General features: G+C 43.6%; 1 protein-coding gene and 1 long non-coding RNA gene across 4 annotated transcripts in view; one reads left to right on the top strand and one right to left on the bottom strand.

Moving 5' to 3' along the window:
- The window catches only part of AMOT (angiomotin), a 65,075-nt gene extending 59,119 nt beyond the window's left edge, over nt 1-5,956 (bottom strand). For both annotated transcript variants that reach the window (XM_078065440.1, XM_078065441.1), the window contains exon 1: nt 5,550-5,956. The gene's annotated coding sequence lies outside the window, so the exon portion shown is untranslated. The remainder of the gene's footprint in view (nt 1-5,549) is intronic.
- LOC144380627 (uncharacterized) overlaps nt 5,832-21,399 on the top strand; it is a 40,471-nt gene continuing 24,903 nt past the window's right edge. For both annotated transcript variants that reach the window (XR_013444852.1, XR_013444851.1), the window contains exons 1-2: nt 5,832-5,923; nt 11,564-11,676. This is a non-coding gene — a long non-coding RNA (uncharacterized LOC144380627). The remainder of the gene's footprint in view (nt 5,924-11,563; nt 11,677-21,399) is intronic.

The following is a 21,399-nucleotide window of genomic DNA, read 5'->3' as shown; positions in this document are numbered from 1 at the left end:
TCCACCCTTTCTAGCTTGGCCACATGTATATTTAATGTTATCTTAATGTTGCTTTGGGGGGTATTTGAGTTCTGACATACACATGGAAATGAGCCACGAATTGTACAGCAAGCATAAATATTCCATCATTAATAAAAACCAGCTGTGTATAAAACACTACAACGGCTGGGTTTCAGTGACTGGCTATCGTCAGTATGTGTCACAAGCAAATATTACTCAAACCTTTCTCCCTTAAAACACACACACACATTCACATACACAGACACACGCAGAAATTTGTTGTACTCTTTTTAATCTTTTGGAAGAGCTTTGAAGAACTCACTGATCTCTATGGCACATTTCAACTAATGTCTCTTTTCGAAGCGATTTTTCATCACCCTGGAAGATGCTAGAGTCCTCTTATTAGAACTTCAGCTTACCACATAGAATGAAAATGTTTAATTGTTTTTTAAGAGCCAAGAGGGTCAATAATACAAATGTTGGGATGATCAGTTATAGTCAGTAAGGCAATGGGGCACCAAAGGGCGCTGCAGGCTGTAAGAGAGCAAAGCTCATTAAAAGCAAACACCTGCTCAGGACCTTATAATAAACCTGCTCTGCCATCATGCAAACACCTTTCATCCAATGACCTCGAAGCATGTGTCCAATATGAAGCATGCCCAACCACCTCTGTGAAGTATTAATATCTCTGCTTCCCAGAAGGGTAACTGAAGCTCAGAGCAGCTAATTCATTTATGCTTGGTCACATGGCAAGTCAAAGAGGGTTGGGCACAGAAACCCAGATCCTGGCTTCAAGTCACACAGTCTAACGATATTTCATGGAGTTGGGGCAATAATGAAAGTGACTTTACAAACATCAAGAGCAGCCTATAGCGTTAAAAAAAAAAAAAAAGGAGATTTTCAAAAACTGTCTTCAGAGGTATTAGCAAATATATCCATCTGCATTTTCCCCATGAATACATATCATAAAAAATGTACTTAACTTGGAGCTTTCTAAGGACTAAAAACCCATACTTCACTTTCCTATTCTGGTTAAAGAAATTTAATCTAATTTACGATGAGCCACTGGTTTCCAGGAATGAATTCATCCAAAATGGAGATCATATGTATATTATACCTTCTCTTTTTCAAAGGAAAATTAAAAGACCGGGTAACCGAACTCCCACTGTACAGGGAAGGCCTCAAATGAAGAACCCATTATGTGTGGGTCATTCTGCCACACCTATACCTCTTTAATTGTCTCAAATCCTTAGTTTCCTTACTATTTTTTAGTCTAATTTCAACATTATTTTCAAAGCCATGAAACAGAACATTTGTGCTTTCCCGCTTTTCCTTTCTCATTGGGGAAATTTTATAGTCTACTCAAATTTGTACTTTCTTGATGGGCTATCATGATACAGTGATTTAAGAATCCATTGCTAATGGTTTAGACAAAGTAAACAGCGGAACCTAGTTTTCTTTTTTGCTTAAATAGAATGGGGGAGGGGTAACAGGAGGTCAAGGGAGTGGACTGAACAGCCTTGCTAGATACATGAACACCCTTAAATCACAGAAAGGGTTAGGGATTACTTACTAAATCTAGAGACTAATTAAATATTAGTCTCTCTTGGCATTTGAGGAACATACATACATGATTCTTCATGCATACTCAGTCAGGTTCTCATTTCATTCTTCCCCACAGGTTTACAAAGCTAAGTCTTAGGTGAGCACTTATTTAAAAGAAACTTTGTAAATTTCTGTGACCCACCCCCAACTATGTAAAGGAACTAGGAAAAATGAAAGTGGGTGATCCGTTAGAACGATGGGATTCTTGATGAAGTTTTGGGCAGGATCCTAGCTTTTTAATTTGATATGTTGTTAAAACACAAAACACAATGCATTTATATTGATATATCTTCTTAGGCTTTTTTTTTTTACATCCAGATTATTACATGATTGTATTTCTAACAATTATTGCACCTCATTCTAGTAGAAATCATTCACATTCACATCACAAGTAGAGGTCTAGGAAGGGCACCATAAACTTTTGAGAAATGGTTCTCAAAATCACCCTGTCCAACTTCTCACAATTTACAGAGGAGGACCTGCCAAGGGTGGTAAACTAAGTTAGAGGTGGGCCTAGAGCCCAGGTCCCATTCACCAATAGGCTCACTAGGAAAGCTTATTGTAGATTCTTCTACTAAAAATGGCATTAGTTGCTGTTATTTACCAGAAACAATTTTCTGGATCCTGGGATTATTCAAATACAATAACTAGAATTAAATTTTGTAACCTATGTGGGCTAGACAGTCCCATCCTTAGACTTATCAAAATCTGTGAAGTCTGATTTATCTCCAGAAAGTCATACTAGCTCCCTTCTACAAGTGGTTGTAGGCTGGGGCTAAACGTGGCCAGCATTATTACAAGCCAGAATGATTTAGACAATTAACACCATCCCATATAACAAAAAGATTTCAAAGGCCAAATAATGGCCTCACTTAATTCAAGCTATAATCATTACAACAAAATTCTAATGTCTTCCTTTATGCAATAAATATGTTTCTGAGAAGGCCCAGTTATAGTGAATTTTTATATATCAAGTCATAGCTCAAAGGCACGAACTAGGAAAGCTAGTTTTTCCAAAGAAACCTGTAGTGGGTTCTTTTAGAAAGCAAGTGACCTCCTTATTTTCCTTTTTTTTTTCAGTTCAGATTTTGTGTGTTGTGTGAGGAAGGGGCAACTTCCCTCCTTTCTCTGGGTTCAAGGGGGTCAGAAGCCGACCATGGAGGAGAGTGGTGCAGGGTGGGCAGCCTGTTTTAATGCCGCCTTAGGTCCTGGGACCAAATTCTAACCTTTGACTTGGGGGTGGGACCCTAGATTTTGGACCAAAGTCCACAAAAGGCAGCAAGGAACGAAGAAGTAAGCAAGACTAAGGACAACACGTCATAGAAAACCACCAACAAAAATTCCTGGGGACAGGAAATCAATGGAGCACAATTCTGAACAAATTGGTTTAGTCCCAAGCTAATTAATTTGTCAAGCAGATCTCCAAACCCACTGAATCCATGGGGGAAAGAGGTGATGTAATAGGAGATTGGGGAACATTTACCCATTTACCATCTTAAAAGGCTCAGCCACGACCACACACACCTCTCTCCACCCCTTTCAGTGGGTTTTAGCTGCACTTAATGGGTGCAAAGGACAATTTCTTCCAGACAGTCCCTAAGAATAGACTGTTCTCATGCATTCCAAATGCTCAGTCTCCATGGAGGAGGCTACCTGGTCACAAGCATTTCCCAAGAGGGAATATATCCTCTACTTCGCCTCACTGGTAACATCCCCTCCACCCCAACAAAACAAAACAACTTCTAACCATCCTGAGAACTTCGAGGGACTTTTTGGGGGTAAAGAAAAAGAAACCTTAAGAGGGGCGTAGAAGAGTGTGAGAAACTCCTCTTGTCTCCAAATGGAAAAAAAGGCCTTAAAAAGCTGGATCAAAGGAAGAAAGGGGGATGGGGGAGACAGGCTGCTTAATTACAAAGACACCCTTTTAAAGAAGGCACAGGCCCTGGGAGAGGGCTCTTAGGATAGGCACAGAAGCAGATGTACCCACTTAGCATTCTGGCACTCAATGGGACCTCAAGGTCATAGCATCCATCCCTCTGCGTTCTGAATAGACGGTTTTTAAGGGCATTCTAGAAAGAGTCTCATTCGCTCTTTACAAAACTTCAGAAAAAGCAACTCCACAAAATGCCTTGGGTATGCATCTGTCTAATAATTCCTACTTCACAAACCAGAAATGAGCTTTCAATTTCCAAATCCAAAATAGTATTGAAAAATAATTTTAAAATTTCCTTCTAAAATCTTTTAAAATAGGTAAGCAGATCCACAACTTGCACGTAAAAGTTACTCTACATACAAGCATGGCCAGAGGTTTTACTGCATATCTAGACCATGAAGTTAGAAAAAGCACTTTCAATTTTACAGAGCCACACAGTTTTCCAAAGAAAGAAGTATCTTAAAATGAAGTATGATGTAGTGACAGAAAGTGTCTGTAAATGACACCGGATAAACCCATACAGAATAACTGGAACCTGAGTTATCATCTGTAAATAGATGCAACTACTCTACAACCACCTGGCTATTAAAATGTCCCAGGCCAGTTATAAAATGTAGTTTGGTCAGGCCAACTTTTCCCTCCCAGCTGATCTGAAAGACGATAGCCTTTAAAATTGTCGCCCTGGCCGGTTCCTTCTCTCCCTTCCTGCTTTCCTTTCCCCCGTTAAAATCAACCAACACAACTATTTAAAAATGTAAGTAAATAATTTGTTCCCAAATAAGCAACGGGTTGGTGACATCTTGATAACAGGTCTTTGAGTACCACCACCCTTCTCATTTTGCCATGCTCGCCCAGTTGGAGATAGGTGGGAGATGGGTGAAAATTTATCCCGCATCCAAAATGGTATTACAAAGTACTCTTAGCTACTAAATGAGGGTGCGGAAAGGTCTAACCGAGAAGGCTTCACAAAGGCTGGCCCGAGAAAGGGCTTTTCTCAAAACCTAGTTCAAGGAGACTTAAATAACCTTAGCCCTCCATTATTGAAGATTATGGTGACTAATTATCTTCCTCTCTGAATAGAAGAGGGTTATATTCAAAAAAAGTTTTAAATGCCTCCCAACTTCTAGTCTTAACGTGGGGGTGGGGGACGGGAGGAGGTTAGGAGAACTACATCAGAAACAACTCTCCAGTTCTTTCTAAACTACATGCTAGAGATTGAAAATGCTGTTTCTCACAAACATCCCCTTTCCTCTCTCATTTAATTGTATCTAGTCCCTTGCTGCAGATTATTATTACACTACTATTAGTGGCAATTTACCAGACTACAAAGACTGTCACTCTCCCTCTCACTTTTCCTTTTCTTTGTTTTCATGTATCGATAAAATCCATCTTGCTGTTGAAGCACCAGTATACAGTGACCCAGGCTTGGGACCCTCAAGACACCTGCATGATCTTGCAAAACTGGTCACTAACATCTATAAAGCAGATACTGGGCGATCCCGTCCTCACCACATACACACACACATATACCCAAAAAAAGTGTAGCATTGTAGATTACTCCCAGACTTTAGGACTTCAAGAATTCACAGCCCCCGGGGGAGGGCAGTGTGAGCCCCCACCCCAACTCTAAGCATTCAGGAGGAACGTATCTAGCAATCTGAGATAAGCGCAGACATTCCTTCTAGGTAAATGTAGACCTGAAGTTCCCTCACTCCTTTTGTGCTTAATTACCTAGAGACCTACAAGGACCCCAGGAGGCAAGGAAGTAGAAGTACCATCAAGTAGTGGTACCCACTAGCATCTCTGTAGGACGGGAAAGGAGCGCACACTCTAACCGATTTAAGTTGCTGCTCATCCCGGAAAACTCACGGCCAGCTGCAAAGAAAGTAGAACACACGGGCATCCCCACACGCATCTAGATCGACTCACTCACGCCGAGGGCACGATCAAGTTCATGCCACCATGGATTCCTGCCCCAGTTCCCCGCGAAAAGTAACCATGCGTCTCCTACCCCTGAAGGCACCGAAGACAAGGTGACGACTCTCTGCTCGCTCAAGTGGCTTCAGTCCCGGGCCGGAGGCCAGGGATGGGCAGGGGGAAGCCCCAACTCCCCGCTGCTCCGCTCCTCGCCGCTCCGTCCGGGCTCTCCTTGGTGGCAGTGGACAGGCAGGATACCGGGCCGGAGGGTGGAGCAGCGGATGGTCGGAGGCAAGACAGGCTGGAGGTGGGGGTGGAGGGGGCGGTGAGAACTAAGCGAAGATGAGGCGAAAGAGAGCGGAGATGGAGGAATAAATCAGGGGGTCTACCAGCTTGGGCAGCCAGAAAGCTCCTCGGAAGGAAGGGGCGTGACTGCGATGAAGGCAGCTCCTGGGCAAAGGATGGGAGGTAGGGGAGGGGGACGAATGGGTGGCTTTTCTTCTTGCGGTGAGCGGCTAGGACCGCCCCGGAGCGGGGGGTGGACTAGAGAGTGGGGCGGAGTAGAGGGCGGGGAACGGAGGGAGGGAGCCGGCCCGGACCCTGAGCGGGGGGGGTGTGGGGGGGGCTGGGGGCGGAAGAGAGGCGGGGCCAGGGGGCGGGGAAGTTTCAAACAATTGAACGGCGGGGTCCAGCCACTCTGGCGAAAGCGGGGGGTCCTAGCTCTAGTCCTCCCGCTAACGTGGCTTAACGCGCTCACTGCGGTCCTGAGAGGCTACGCAAGCACTGGCTGGGAGGAAGGAAAGGGTTCTGCAAAGATTACAATCATAATCTACGACATGAGCGGAGCGGAGGCGCGTGGGAGAGCCCGTGCCGCTCCCCGCCCGACAGCGGGAGGAAGAAACACAAATAATAGAAATGCTGAAAAGCAGCTTCTCGCAAAGCCTGCTCAAAATAATGCAGGAAGGAGCAGCGCTCCTTCTTTTTCCTTCCCCTCTTGCTTCCTATTACCAGCAGGCCCCCACCCAGGTCGCAGCTCTGCGCGACACCCTTCTTTCTTCCTCCGCTCCCCCTAGCCTCCCCCTTCCATCTCACCCCCGCGTCCCCGCCCCCCTTCCCTTTGGCGGGCCGCGCTGGGGGTGGGGGTGGCGTGGGCGGAGCTTCGCGGAGTCTCCGCCTCTTGGGCGGGCTGGGAGGGCTGGCCTGGGCGGAGCAGGCCGCGAAGAGTAAGTCCCACCCACCAATCTTTTCCTGCTACCGGTTGGCGAATCCTGGCCCCGGATTCGCTCGCGATTGGTCACTTGAGTCGTCGATCTGACCTTTTTGTCCCACCCGCCCTGAAAATTAATAAAACTGAACAAGAGACTATTGTCTAGCTCTCCGTTCTCCCCCAGCTACTGCTGAGAAGAGAAAGAAGAGACGCTTGGTTTCTCAGTCTCCTGAGAGAGTGCGACGGTGTGTCGGCTGGCTCCCGTACACCTTTGTGGCACTGTCCGGCCCTCTGGGAATAGGTAACTTTTCTTCCCCCTTAATTCATTAGGCCAGGAGGGGGAAAAAGTACGTGAAGTGTCAATGTGGTGTTCACGTTTCCCGGCTGCCAAAAAAAAATGATACTGCCTGAGAGCACAGAGGGTTGAGAACGGCATCCTGGGACACTGAAAATCTCCCATTTTACATCTGGGGAACAAAAGCACAAAGAAAACAGTGTAAGGATAGCAGAATAACATGGAATTTGGAACTAAAGGAAGAACTCATTTTGGACTGTAGCACTTACCAGCTAGTTGTGCGACTTTTGTTGAGTCGCTTAACTTCTCTGAGCCTTGATCTTTCTATCTGTAAATAAAGGCTGTAAGACATTCCCTATTAACTTGACACTGATGTATGAAAATAAAATGAATTGTGTGTGAAAACTCTGTAAACCACAGAGCACTCCACACATATATGTCTTCCTCCTTGCATATGTCCCATGGTGGAGAGTCCTGCATGTGTCCAGGAATCAAATATTCTGCTCCTGTGTTTTAAGCATCTACATCCAAGGTGTGTAGGTTTTGTGGCTTTATTTTTAAAAAGTCAACTCTTTTCCTACAGTTTTGAGGGTGGATATGAAGTCAGATCCCTGCAGTTAGAATAATAAATTGTCCCTTTTCTAACCAGGGTGGGTGAGATTTCTCTTTTAAACAGTTCTGAAGTGGCGCCACAACCTACATCTATTGTGGTGCTGGTACTGAAAGAGGAAATCATGCTGTGTATCTCCGAAGTGAACTTGAGAAAACAAACATGAGGGAACACTTACCATGGAAATCACCATTCTCCACAGATCCATATTTCCTAGAAAACGTTACAAGGTGGAAATGAGTCTAATTGTAAAGGTCTTGACAATGCAGAGCTATTATAATGATCTCATGCCAATAAAAAAGTGACATCCAATTCAAGCCCCCCCCCCAAAGGGAGCCTTCTGAGAGGCCATGGATCAAGGCACACAAGGAAACACTATCTCACTGTGAACGGGGTCCCAGAATATAACGGGGTCCAGGAAGAGTAATAGGCTGGTGGCATGCTGTGGGGTAGCCTGGATGTGCAGGTTGCTCTGCTAGGGCTGCTCAAAGATTCAGAAGCAGGAACAAGTGCAAAGTAGATTCTTGGTGTGATTCAGGTTACAGGTGAAGTGAAGTTATTTGGGTGATTTTTAATGGGGAAAATAAGATTTTGAGAGTTCAAGACATGGGCACGTGGCTTGTGAGGCAAGGGAAGATTATCCCAGCCTTATTTGGAGGGGTGGACAGCAGAGCTAGATTGGGTGGGTATATGCTGCAGACTACTACTGATCACAATGGCAACAGGATACTTTTTAAAATGAACAATGCTGGTAAAATGGAAAAAGTAACATATGCACATGGTAAAATCAAGACTGTAATGAAAGGAGTAAAAAGTTCCTCTCTGCCACTGTTCTCATAGTCCCTTTCTCCCCTTCTCTCTCTGCCTGTGTACAATCTTCAAAATATATTATTTACTTATAGATGTTCCATTTTGGCATCATCAATCACAGCACACCTTGCATTTCTTTACTCAACAATGTCTCCTACTACTCTTCCATCTCAGGATAACTTCTGTTACTTCATTCTTTTTCATGATAGCTCAGTGTTCCATTGCACAAATGTGCCAAAATTCCTTTATCCATTCCCCTATTGAGAGGCCACTGAGGCTAGTTCCCATCTTGTGCCGTTACAGAAAACACTGGGAAGCAAATCCTAGTAGCAAAGGCATGGTGGCTCTTTGTCGGCTGGCTGTCCCTGGCTTTGAAGTTGCCCTCAAAACACTTTTCCAGCCTGTCTTCCCTACAGCTACAGGGGCCTTCATGCAATGGAAACCCCTAAAACACTTAAATCCTTTAATACCCCCTCCTCAGATCCCACCTGGGGCATTGCTGTTCTTCTCCAAATGTGACTTTTGATGGAGTAGAGTCAGCAAGAGCTCTGAATTTAATGGTGGATTCAGGCTGTGCGTGAGTCACTTCTCAGGCCTGTGGCAAACAACAGGTTTTGTGGTACCTGGGCTTGGCCCAGGTCTTCAAGCGTCTTAGGTGTTCCTTCTCTCCCGCCACGCAAGACTTCCTTTTGTTTTTACCCTGAAAACCCTTCAGTTTGTTTAAACTGGGCTTGAATTTAAAGTTATGCTTTGCCAGCTCTACTTAAAAGGAAGGGGGAGGGGGAGGCCAACATCAACAAACATTGATCAAGCTGCTATTATGGACAGGACTGAAAAAACAAAGAGGGATGAGACTTGGCTCCTGCCTTCAAGGGTATATACAGAAAAAGACAACTAACAAGCATATGCTAAGTGCTAAATGAATGGGATTGACAGTAAAAGCTGTGGAAGTTGAGAGCAGGGAGCGAAAACTAGTTCCAGAGAGTGAGTTTATACAGCAAAGTATGCCACACACATTTAACTAATCCCCAGAGCATCCCTGTGTCTTCATATCCTGACTATAAAATATGGAGAGGCCTCTGGGGGATACCAGAAGAATTAACCACTAACTGTAAAACACCTGTGTAAAGACACTGGGTTGCCTAAGAACATTAAGACCCTCCGTATATTAATAATGGATATAATGATCATCTTAAGCTTATAAATAAAGAGCCTCTACACAAAACCACCTGTCCTGTTTGGCCTTTTTTTCTCTAACAAAATAAAACTCCTCCTTTAACATGCAATAAAAATCAGTGTCTATGCTCTTAAAAAAAAAAAAAAAGGGCACCTTAAAAAATCAGTTTCTCCCTTAAAAGAAATTATGCTAAGTGAAAGAAGCCAGACACAAAGGGACAAATGTACGGTTCCACTTACATGAGGTGCCTAGAATAGGCAAATTCATAGAGACAGAAAGTAGCATAGTGGTGATCAGGGCCCAAGGGGAGGGTGGAATGGGGATTTACTGTTTAATGACCACAGTTTCTGTTTGGAATGACGAAAAAGTTCTGGAAATAGATTGTGGTGATGGTTGTACAACATTTGGAATGTATTTAATGCCACTGAATTGTATGCTTAAAAATGGCTAAAATGTTAAATTTTATTTTATGTGCATTTTACTGCAATAAAATTTTTTTTTAAAGGTAACAACTCTCAGGCTAAGTGTCAGGAGACAAGACTGATGATGAGGCTACCTTCTTCTTGGCAGGAAAGGGGGCATGTAAAGGGGACAGCTTGGTTAACACCATGGGAAATGCAGGCCCAATGTGTCCAGGACTTCTGAAAGAGAAACCAGAAGTGAAATGTTTTAATGTAAAATTTCCTGGTTTTTAATTTTGGCAATTAAGAAATGTTCAAACTTTTAAAAATCTGCCCTTTGCATGCAAAATTTTGCCCAGCGTACAGGCAAAGTAGGAAGGAGAACGTGGCTTACTGTAATCTATTCCTCAATCCCTGGCTAGGTTCTTCTAGAGGAAAAGACCACAAAACCATAGTGCTTTGTATTGAGTGGCATTCTCCTCCACCCACCAAGTCAACTGGGAGTGTGAAATGAGCACATCTTCCTCTAATTGCCTGGTGAACCACTAAATCATTTAAATGCATTTAGAAACAAAAGCAGAGGCAAGCACGTACACCAGGGAAAATAAATCCTAAGGATTTATGGCTCCACATAACTCTCCCCTCCCCCTCCAAAAAAGCACCCTACAAAATACATTGGCCAAACACTGGAAAGGAAAAGTAGCCTTCTTGAGGACATCTCCTAAACTCACTCCTGTTTATTCACAAGGATACTAGCCCTGCACATGCAGAAGCCAGCTGATCAGAATATAGCACAGCTTTATCTGAACGGGAAAGGAACAAAGGGACACATATACAATATAAACTCTTCGTTTTGGATTCCTTCTCCCCCCTCTCCACCCTTTGCAAGCATATAAACACCACACACACACACACACACACGAGTGCGTGCGTGCGCATGCACACGCACGTGCCTATGCTCACAAACGGTCCAGACACAGGAAGTTTGAAGCCCGATCCATGTGTGGAAAACAGCAATGTGGGAACTCAGGAAACAACACCACAACTGTGCTCCAAGGCCAAGACCTGCTCCAGCATCTGGGAGCCAAGTTACTCCTGGGGTACTTGTGGGCCCCAGCATTTTGGAAGTAAATCGGCTGTAGAAAAATAAAGCTGCCTGCAAGACTATTCCCCAAGCACTTCCTAGGGTCCTGTTTGAGTAACCCGGGTTCGCCTCTTTATGATTTATGCAGGGCTTCACTTCAGCTTAACTAAATACCATATCTCCTTCAGCAGCTTGAGTTTCTGGAAAGGCCCAGGCTGTCCATACTTCTCAGTAGGGTTTGTTTGCAAAGCCCTAAGTTAGCTGGAGCAAGAGGGAGGTGGCAAGACCTAGGAACACACATCGAAGTCTGCACTCCAAAAGGTAGGTGGTGGGATGAGAGAAAGAATATGATTTAGTCAATGATAAAAACAAATCCCTGACAGCAAATCAGAGGGAAATCAAATTTCCTGAGCCAGTAAGCTCTTTAACTGTACAGAGTTAGCAGGATTTAAAGGAAGTCCGTCCTCTGACATTACCCTTTACAAATAAACTCTTGATTGATTCGGCTCTCTCTGTTTCTATAGTTGCCAGAGTGTCTGAGAGCTGTTATCCCAGTTGGAGGAGAAGAAGCCTGGGACAGGAGTGGAGATTTATCTTCCCTGGCACACTGCCCCACTTTAGGAACTACAGGAAGAAGGTAGGTCAATGCCATTCCGGTGTGATTTAAGGCAGGCCCACCCTGCCGTCACCAATCAGCCTTCCTTCCCAGTCCGCCATGGTTCTGTGAGATTCACACAGGAAAGACCCTTGTTAAAGTGCAAATATGTAACCAGGGAAGGGTTAAATATTAAGCCATCTTTGGTGTGCTCTGATGGAAAGGGTATAGACTTCTTGGAGTCACTAGAGCCTGGATTCCGGTCACAGCCCCAGTACTTACCAAAGAGGTAAATAGCTTAACCACCCTGGGCCATGGTTCCCTCATGTGTAAATGGGGGATAATAATTTTTCCCCCACGAGGAGTTGCTGTGAGGATTAAATGAAATAACACATTTAGGGTTATCTATCATGATGCCTGGCATTTAGTAGCTAGTTGACACAGTTTAGTTCCTCATGCCCCTCCATTCAGTCTTAGGGAATTCCAGGGGGTAGGACAACAGGTTTGCTTAAGGCCCTCATAATCACTCTTCCCTAGGAACCCTGCTCAGAAGTACAGTGTGGTACTAAGTATATGGGCTTTAGCACCAAAGGGACCTAGTGTCATAGTCTTTGTTCTGTTGCTCACTAGCTATGTGACTTTGGGTACATTTGGAGCCTGTTTCCTCATTCGTAAAGTAAGAGTAACAATAGCACCTATTTCAAAAGGTGGTGGTGAAGATCAAATATATAAATATTAGCTGATTTTGTTATTTATAGTTTATACGATGTGCTGACTAGTTTACTTTTTATACCAGGCAGTTTCTAATCTAAACCAGTGGATGGTTTTAAGCAAGCGTGTTGAAAATCCTTAAGCAATGATAGCTATGTGTTCCTGGCTTCCTGGTCTCGGCTAAGGAATTTGGGGGTGATGCTGGAGCAGCTGTGGACATCTCAGTTCCAGGCTGTTGGCCCTCCTCCCCCAAGATTTTCAGTGTTTGGGCAGGATGTGAGCAAAAAGGGACTCCTTGGAGGAGCTGCAAGAGATCCTGGGATAATTGAATATTCACTGTGGAGTGTGGGCCTGGGGCACTCAGACCTCCTGCTCTTCAAATCCTGCATTTTTTCTCTGTCCTAGAACTCTTCTTGCACATGTTATTCTTCCTGCCAAGGACACTACACACACCTCCCTCCACTCTACTCTCTTCCCACTCTTCCCGATGCTAACTGAATCTTATTCATTAGGCCTCAACTCAAATATCACTTCTTCAGGGAAATATTCCCTGAGCAGTCACCTCTACCTCAGTCTCCTGTTTATCTTTAAACATTAGTGTGAATTAGGTATTTCCTGCAATAAACTATATCAGAAGTGGTTTAAACATAAAAATAATATTTATTCAGTAGGTGAATTATTCAACTTTGTCTCCCAATTTAGAAAATTATTGGTCTAGGAAGAAGCCTCAGGCTTATCCTGGAGTTTTGTGTACACCCTGGTGCTCTTTTGCCTACCCCCTTAGTGATGTTCATGGGCTGGCCCAAGTTAGTTGTTTTTTAGAATTATTCCTGCTCTAGGTGGGGACATTGAACTAGATGATGTGTGAGGTTCCTTGCAACTCTGTACTGCTGACAGTTGTCAGAGCGCTGACAAGTTTTCTGAATGCTGGAGTGAGGAGCTGTATCAGAAGTGTCATCTACATCCTCCTTCCTCCCAGTGCCTTGATCTTGGTGTATAATGGGGAGTTTTGAAGAATGGTGTGGAAATGTAGGTGTGAACTGTTTCAGCAGAAGGTGGTATGTTTATTTGGTGCCTAGCAAATGAATGCTTCGAGATCAGAAGAAAGGCAGCATAGGCATGAGTGCTGGAGAGTAGATGAATTAGAAAGGCATCAGTGCCTTTGATGGCCAAGAAGATGGTTCCAGATGACTTTATGGACGGTGTCACTTCCTATGCCCCCATCACAACCGTAAACCAGGAATAGATTTTACCAAAAGGCAGCCTAGTATAGTGGAAGAAACAAAGAGATTTTCATTCAGATAGAAGTGGGTTAAGATCGCCACATTCATTTGGCTATGTGACCATGGATAAATCACTTAACCTCTCAAGTCTCAATTTTATAATCTATTGGCTATGTATTGAGAATCCACTATGTCTTCAACACTGTTCTAAGCACTTGGGATGCACTGGTAAACAAAACAGGCAAATGCCTGCCCTTACGAAGACTACATGTTTCAGGGATGTGGGAAGAGTGGGTAGACCTTTAAATCTGTGAAGCTTCATGATGTTGTCCACACAGTCCTGGAACATGGTTGAGTACTCAATAAATGGTAGTTATTATTATTATTTAATAAAGCAATCACCATCTTGTGAAAACAGGTAATTTCTACACAAGCTTAAATTTCTATACAAAGGATTGTCAAAAAGAAACAAAGAAGAAAACTCAGGTGTAGCCAAGTAGTTTCTGTATAAGAGACAAATAGATGGCTTGAACAAAGCACTTGGGATTCTTGCAATATGGTAATAGCAGGAGGCTTGTATGAGTTTTTCCGTCCTAAGTGGCAATATTTTTTCTACTATGGTTTCCTCAGCAGCAGTTCCATTTGTGGCAAAATTTAGCCTAGGGTGGCCCTAAGCGGTAGGTTGAACCTCCAGCTGAATAAACTTTCCTTCTTCATTACCTCCAGGTGATCAAAGAGCATAAATCTGGGATCATAACATTACCCTACAAGCACTCCAGTCGTGCTCCTACCCAGGTGACATTAACCAACCAAAAAAGTTCGGTGTTCCAGCCTTCTAGTCCCATAGCCTCCTTTCTAGAAGCATCGTGTCAGAAGGGGGAAAAGAATGGAATACTGCTCATAGATTTTCATGGTTCATAGTTTCTAACTTGATAAAAAAGTGCAGTTTTTACCTTGTTATAGAACAATAGGACCATGACTTAGGTTTCACAATTTATGTAGTTCATTTCACGAGGCGTCATGTTTCACGTACTATCACATTTCTGCTCCCCTCCTACGCGGGCGTGGGACAGGCATTGGGTCAGGGTGTTAGGGAAGCATGGTGCACAGTGGACTTCCTCCCCCTTACCCTAGGCTTCAGGTCTCATGCTAGTTCCTCTCTCTATCAGATTACTTATCACATTGTTTTGTAGCTATTTATTCTCTGGATTTCCAACTAGACTTTAGGTTCCCTTGAGGTCACGGACAGTGTCTTATTCGCTGCTGTATCCCCAACACCTAGCATTTATGACCCTTTTCAATTCCCCCATCCTACTTTGTGTTTAAATCCAAAATCAAAGTTGTTTTTCTCAGCATCTGTGAGCAACCGAGCAGGTAAAGTCATTGCTCTAGTGTAACCCTCTGCCCCAGGTGAAAACCCTGGGAAAGCCAATCTTTGTGGCTTTCCCAGGTTACCCTCAACATTTTAAAAACTCATCTCCCCATTTCCTTGGAATGCAGACTCTGGCTTCAGAATGGTTTCCATTTAAAAGCCTTTAAAGGGGCGCCTGGGTGGCTCAGTGGGTGGAGCATCGGACTCGGTTTCAGCTCAGATCATGATCTTAGGGTCCTGTGATGGAACCCAGTGTCAGTCTCCATGCTCAGCGGGGAGTCTACCTGAGATTTTCCTCTTTCCCTCTCCCACTGCCCCTCCCCCCAGCTCTTGTGCACGTGCGCAAGCACTCTCTCTTACTCTCTCTCTAAAATAAATAAATAAATCTTTAAGAGCCTTTTCAATTCCCAGCCTTTGGAAAGCCTTACATTTCTACACAACTATATCATCCTCACCTTCTAATTGTTCATTTCCATCCTACCCTCTCCAGCTGCCAAGTGGGTCACCTCTCCCAGGGATGTACTTCTTGGCCAGCCATTTCCCACCTTGGTGTTTTCTCACTAAGAACACGGGCAGTACTATAAAAGGGAGCATTGCATTTGGAATCTTGAGAGATTTGAGTGTGTCGCTGTTGCTTGAAAGCTGTGCGAAATTGGGCACGGAGCTCAACCCTTTGGAGCCTCAGTTTCTTTATCTTGTAAAACTTGGGAAAATAATCTCTGTCCCATCTTAGGATCACACTGGCTTGTGAGCTTCAGATCAAACAACGGTTGTGAAAACACCTGGGAAACTGAAATATATGGTTATTTTTAGGACACCTGTGGTAAGTGTGGTTACCACCCACACTAACCCTTCCTCCTCCCAATTAGGCACTGAGCATTTATTCAGTCTTGAACACTCTAGCCCTGGGCTATAGCTGGGTGGGGGAAGCATTGTTCTTCCTATCTTCCTGACAAGTTGATCTCAGTTTAAGACTTGCTGCCCTCGGGTCTTTTCAGTCAGCATTTGTTGGGGGGAGCCCCTCCCTTGGTTTCTCAAAAGCATTTTTGTCAGGTGTGCTTCAGATACCCTGTAGTTTCTACCTTCTGGCCTGCTTTGTGCTCCCTAGTGAAAAGTGGTTCCTGTGGGGGAAGGGGAAAGGGAACATTTCTAACCTCTTCCTCTCTTGCACCAGAACTCCCAGTGTCCCCAGACTCCAATTTTTCAGGCATAATTTCTTTACATCCATCAGGGTGTACCCCGTAAGGTATTTTAGACTGATCCCAGGCAGGTAAGTTACATTATGCAGAAATTTCACTTATTCCCAAAGTGCAGTCTCAGCGGCTTGGTAATTACAAAGCCCAGGACTTCCCCCTGCCTTTGTGGTCAAAAAAACACCCTCAGCGTTTGCCTCTCCTTGACCCCAGCTTCCAGACTGCGTTTTGGTCTGTTCTGAAAGCTCCTGGGGGAGTTCCCCAGCTTTAATTTGGCCAGATGCTCAGTGTCCTGCTCAAATCACACTCACCGATTTTTTTCCCCCACTTTGAATGGCTTTTTTCAGACCCTTAGATTCACCCAAACCTGCTCCCGTCCTCCAGCTAGCGCTCAATGTTGAGAGTACGTGCTCTATTTGCTGGCTGAGGATCCCTGATTAGACAACCTGGGGTTTTAGTCTTTCCCTCATTCAAAATCCTCTTCACATTTACCCTAGAGGGTTTCCACTGCTGATTCTGCAGTTAATCTTACCACAAGAAAATACTTTTTCAAGTTGAAATCTAATTGAAATTTATACACATGCCATCTTTTAGAGCAAAGGTGGACAAACGGCTGCTACATTTTTTTTAAAGGGTCGTTAAAAGAAACTAAGGAGCATGTGCCACTGAGACTATAGGTTTGTAGCTTGTAAAGCCTAAAACATTTACTATCTGGCCCTTTATAGAAAACGTTTGCTGACTCCCAGAGTTTCTCTGGATATCCAAAAACAGTGTGAAGCAGTTTGACCCTATCGCCTTCTCTCCCAAGGTTACAGGAAATTTCTGACTTATTTATAGTCGCATTTTACCATCTCATCTATCTCTTCCATTCAGTTTCTAGTCTAGCCGTGAAGAGTTTAAAGGGTTTCTGTTCTACCTTCCGAACTCACATTTCATTTCTTTCCCAGGGAATAAACTAACTTCCTTCGGTGAGACCAGCTTCTTGCTCCCTCCCCTCCTGCCTCTAGTTAATGTCCCTTTGGCTTTGGTGGACACTTTGGAAAGTGAGAGCTCCTTGCTCATTTTCAGAGTCTTAGAAAAATGCCGAGGTAATTTGAAGACGGAGCAGATGTTAAATATGGGGAGATTTTTCTGGAGGACTAAAACCATGGAGACACTTAAAATCCCCCTGCAAACGAAGACTAACTCTGTTTCACCCGCAAGGTGATTTATTTCCGTAGCTCTTTGGAAGGAGGCAGGATCAGTTTACTAGGGCTCAGTTTACTCAGCAGAAGGGCTAATCTCCTCTGTTAAAATGTATTTTCTGCCGAATTTAATCTACTCTCATTGGTTTTCCTTGTGCACTACCTTCATAGCTAGCGGGTGGGCCACGCCTAAAGAATGTTGCCAAACTCAAACAAAGAACATCAGCGACTAGTCCTAACACAAATACTTACTGAAAAACTATTACATTCCTACCATGTGATTGGTGCCATGTGGGATACAAAGAAGTCCAAACTCAGTATTCAGCCTCCAAAACCTCCAGGGTAGCTGGAGAGACAAAATGCTAAAATAACAATGTGAGGGGTTCTCTGATACAATTCAGATGAGTGAATAGCCTCAATTTTAAATAGCCTCTCCTTGATTGTCCCAGAGCACACATATATTTGCCAAATTGTCATTTGATCCTGAATATATAGTTGCTGTAACGATGCTCATTGTAAAAGGGAGGAGAAGGGAGAGAGAGCAGAATGAACTTTGATTGGCAAAGAAGGTACATAGTATGTGTTCAATGAAGAGTCAATGTAGGTAGAGAAGCTGGTAGACAGTATTCCAAGTTCATGGAAAAATAGCATTAACAAGGGTTTACAATCTGAAAATCTCTGGTTTGTTTTCAGTACAAGTGAGTAGACAGTTTGTGTAGAGGCTAGGAAAGGTTTAGTTCAGCTATGTCAGGTAGGACCAGAATTTTGAGGAACTCGAATGCGAACTAGAACAATTGGAAATTGTTCTTTTGGAGGTTTGGGGGACTGATGAAAGTGGTGTTTTATGAACAGTAACCTGGTGGTATACAGAATGGCTTGGAGGGTATACCAACTGGAGGCCAGGAAGACTTTACAAAGCATTAAGAACAAAGAAAGCCAAAGCCAAAAATGTACAACCCCTTATTCATTCTATCCAGTTCTCCTTGATGCATAAATGCTATCTAGTGAGGGAAACAAGACTGACAGACCCCATGTTGGACTTTCTAGGGTCTCTTATCACTCTCTGAAGAATATCTTAACCACTGCATATGCCACACTTCACAACCAAAGTCCACACACCTATCCTGGGTCAAAAGCAGCTACATTGAGCTGGGAGAGCTCAGGCCAGCTAGTGGCCAAGACCATGAAAGTGTTTCAAGGATACCTGGAAGTTTCTATCCCTTTAAAAATGTCTCACCCACCTGCTGTTGAAGATTCAGAAGCCAAAGACGTATTATGACCTCACAGAACAACGAAGAAACATGTTGACTGATGATTCCAAAATCAATACCACCTGCCACATCTCTTATACGATCCACGTATCAAACTGCCTCCTGAAATCCCCTGAATGCTACATAGGCATCCTATGAAACCAAATATATCTTCTGCCTCCATCCCTATCCATCATTCTCATCTGCCTCTTCCTGTATCCCTCATCTCCATGAGTGACACCACTGTCTACCTCATTGCCTAGTTACCCAAGCCAGAATCACAGGAGACATACAAAAATTTAAAAAAATATGACAGAGTACAGGATTCCTGCCCCAAAGGATTGATCCACTGCATGCCAGTCCATCATTAAAGCTATATTTCTTTTGGTTTTGAGAGCTTTTTGATCCCTAAGGTAGGCCCCTTTAAGAATAAAATACTTCTGTGAGGGGTCATACCTCAAGCTGACCCCTTGCTATCAGTTACTACCTTAGCAGGCAAAATTAAGACAGTGAAAGCAAGAATGTGGCAAGGACACAAGTCAGGGCACCTTACTGAGAGTAGGCAGAGGAGAGAAGGTGGAACATTATGGAAAATGGGGTCTCTAACCATGAATACCGGAGTAAAACAAAGACAAATACTGCCTACTTCATCAATTTGCCAAGGGCTTACTATGGGAGCACCAAGGTTCAAGAGATAAGGCCTGGGCTCTGTTACTGAGGTTGACATTTAATTGGCCTTAGATATGCACTCTCCCCTCCCCACACCATAAACCCTGAAGTGAAGGCCTCATATTGTCACATAAAATGAACTGTGTATTTTATTAAATTTTAAGAATGAAACAGTGCCACATTGTGGTCCCTGCATAGTGTTTCATAAAATGTGCGAAGAGCTCCTCATTTTAGAGCACGAGAAATGTCATTGGGAAGATGGATACAGCAGGAAAGATACGGGCAGGAAATGTAATGAAAGGTGTCCTAGAACCTTCCCCACTCTTCTCTCATGACCACCCCAAGGAGAGGGAGCTGTGTAACTGTGTCCCTGGATAAATTGAATACACCAAAATGCCAGGAGAAACCTGGTTTTTAGAGTACTTAAGTACTGTACATACATGAGCAAATAAGACAAAAAACAGTTCCCTGGTGCCTAACACAGTGCCTGGCACATGGTTCTTATTCAGTAAATGTCTCATCGATGCCCAAATAAGGGCGTGTATTAGTTTCCTAGGGCTGCCGTAACAAAGTGCCACAAATTGAATGGCTTAAAAGAACAGAAATTTATTCTCTCGCAGTTCTGGAGACCAGAAGTCCAAAATCAAGGTGTTAACAGGGCCCTGCTCCCTCTGAAGGTGTGAGGGGAACCCCAGGTGTCACTTGACTTCTGGCAGCATAGTAACTCCAATCTCTGCCTCCATCTTCACATGACCATCTTTCTTCCATGTGTCTCTGCATCTCCACATAGTGCTTTCCTCTGTATGTGTCTGTCCCTTTTCCTCTTGCAAGAACACCGGTCTGGAGCGCCTGGGTCACTTGGTCATTAAAGCGTCCAACTCTTGATTTCAGCTTAGGTCATGATCTCAGGGTCATGAGATGGAGCCCCATGTGGGGCTCCGAGCTCAGTGTGGAGTTTGCTCGTCCCTCTCCTTCTGCTCCTACCCCCCCCACTCAAATAAATAAATAAATAAATAAAATCTTTAAGAACACCGGTCATACTGGATTAGGGCACATCCTAATGGCTTTATCTTAACTTGATTACATCTGCAAAGACCCTATTTCTTTCTTATTCTTTTTTATTTTTTTAAGATTTTTATTTATTTAAGTAATTTCTACACCCAATATGGGGCTGGCATTCACAACCCCGAGATCAAGAGTCACATATGAGCCAGCCAGGTACCCCTGCAAAGACCCTATTTCTAATGGTTACATTCACAAGTACTATGGGCTGGGATTTCAACATGTCTTTTTGGGGTCAGAGTTCAACCCACAACAGGGCCCAGATGAGCCCAGGTTCCTAATAGCATTTCCTGGTTGTTAAGTTTGGAGAACATAGTCTTTCTCCAAACCTAGCTTTAGGCTTGATCTCCATCATGGTCAAGCTCTCTCTCTCCCAAACATTATTTTTCAGGGAAAAATATATGTATAATCTTTTTTGGAATGGCCATGCTTTTAATATCTTAATTTACTTGAACAAATGGTATGCCCATCCCCATTGTGTTAGGTTTGCTTACTTTCTCTTTTAAAGTGCTCTTTGTTCAAATTCTTTCAGTGTGACAATATGTTTATTTTCTCTAGTTTGCAAATATTGGAGGTGGGGAAAGGAGGGCTCTTGAGGAAGCAGGAAGAACTGAGATACTGATGAAGCAAATGGAAAATGTTTCAGTCCTACCCCATGCTATAGAGGACCTTATTGGGCCAATTGACAAAGCTTGGATAAAATATCATGCCAATGTTAATATCACTGAAGTTGTTAAGTGGACTGTGGTATGTCAGACAATATCCTTATACCTAGGAAATGTACACCATAGCATTAGGGGCAAAAGGTCATGATGCATGCAACTTATCCTCAAATGATTCAAGAATATAGATAGATTGGATAGATAGATAAAAGAAAATGGGGTAAAATGCTAATAATAGGTGAATCTGGGTAAAGGGTATATGGGTGTTCTTTGTGCCATTTTATTCTTGCAACTTCTGTAACTTAGAAATTTTTTTAAAGATTTTATTTATTTATTTGAGAGGGAGAGTGAGTGAAAGAGAGAGCATGAGTGGGGGGGAGGTGTAGAGGGAGAGGGAGAAGCAGACTCCCCGCTGAGCAGGAAGCCCGAAGCGGGGCTC

This window comes from Halichoerus grypus, chromosome X (genome assembly GCF_964656455.1).
Source record: "Halichoerus grypus chromosome X, mHalGry1.hap1.1, whole genome shotgun sequence".
Taxonomy (NCBI): Eukaryota; Metazoa; Chordata; class Mammalia; order Carnivora; family Phocidae; genus Halichoerus; species Halichoerus grypus.
Note: the sequence above shows the minus strand (reverse complement) of the source record. Positions and strands in the feature narration are given on the sequence as shown.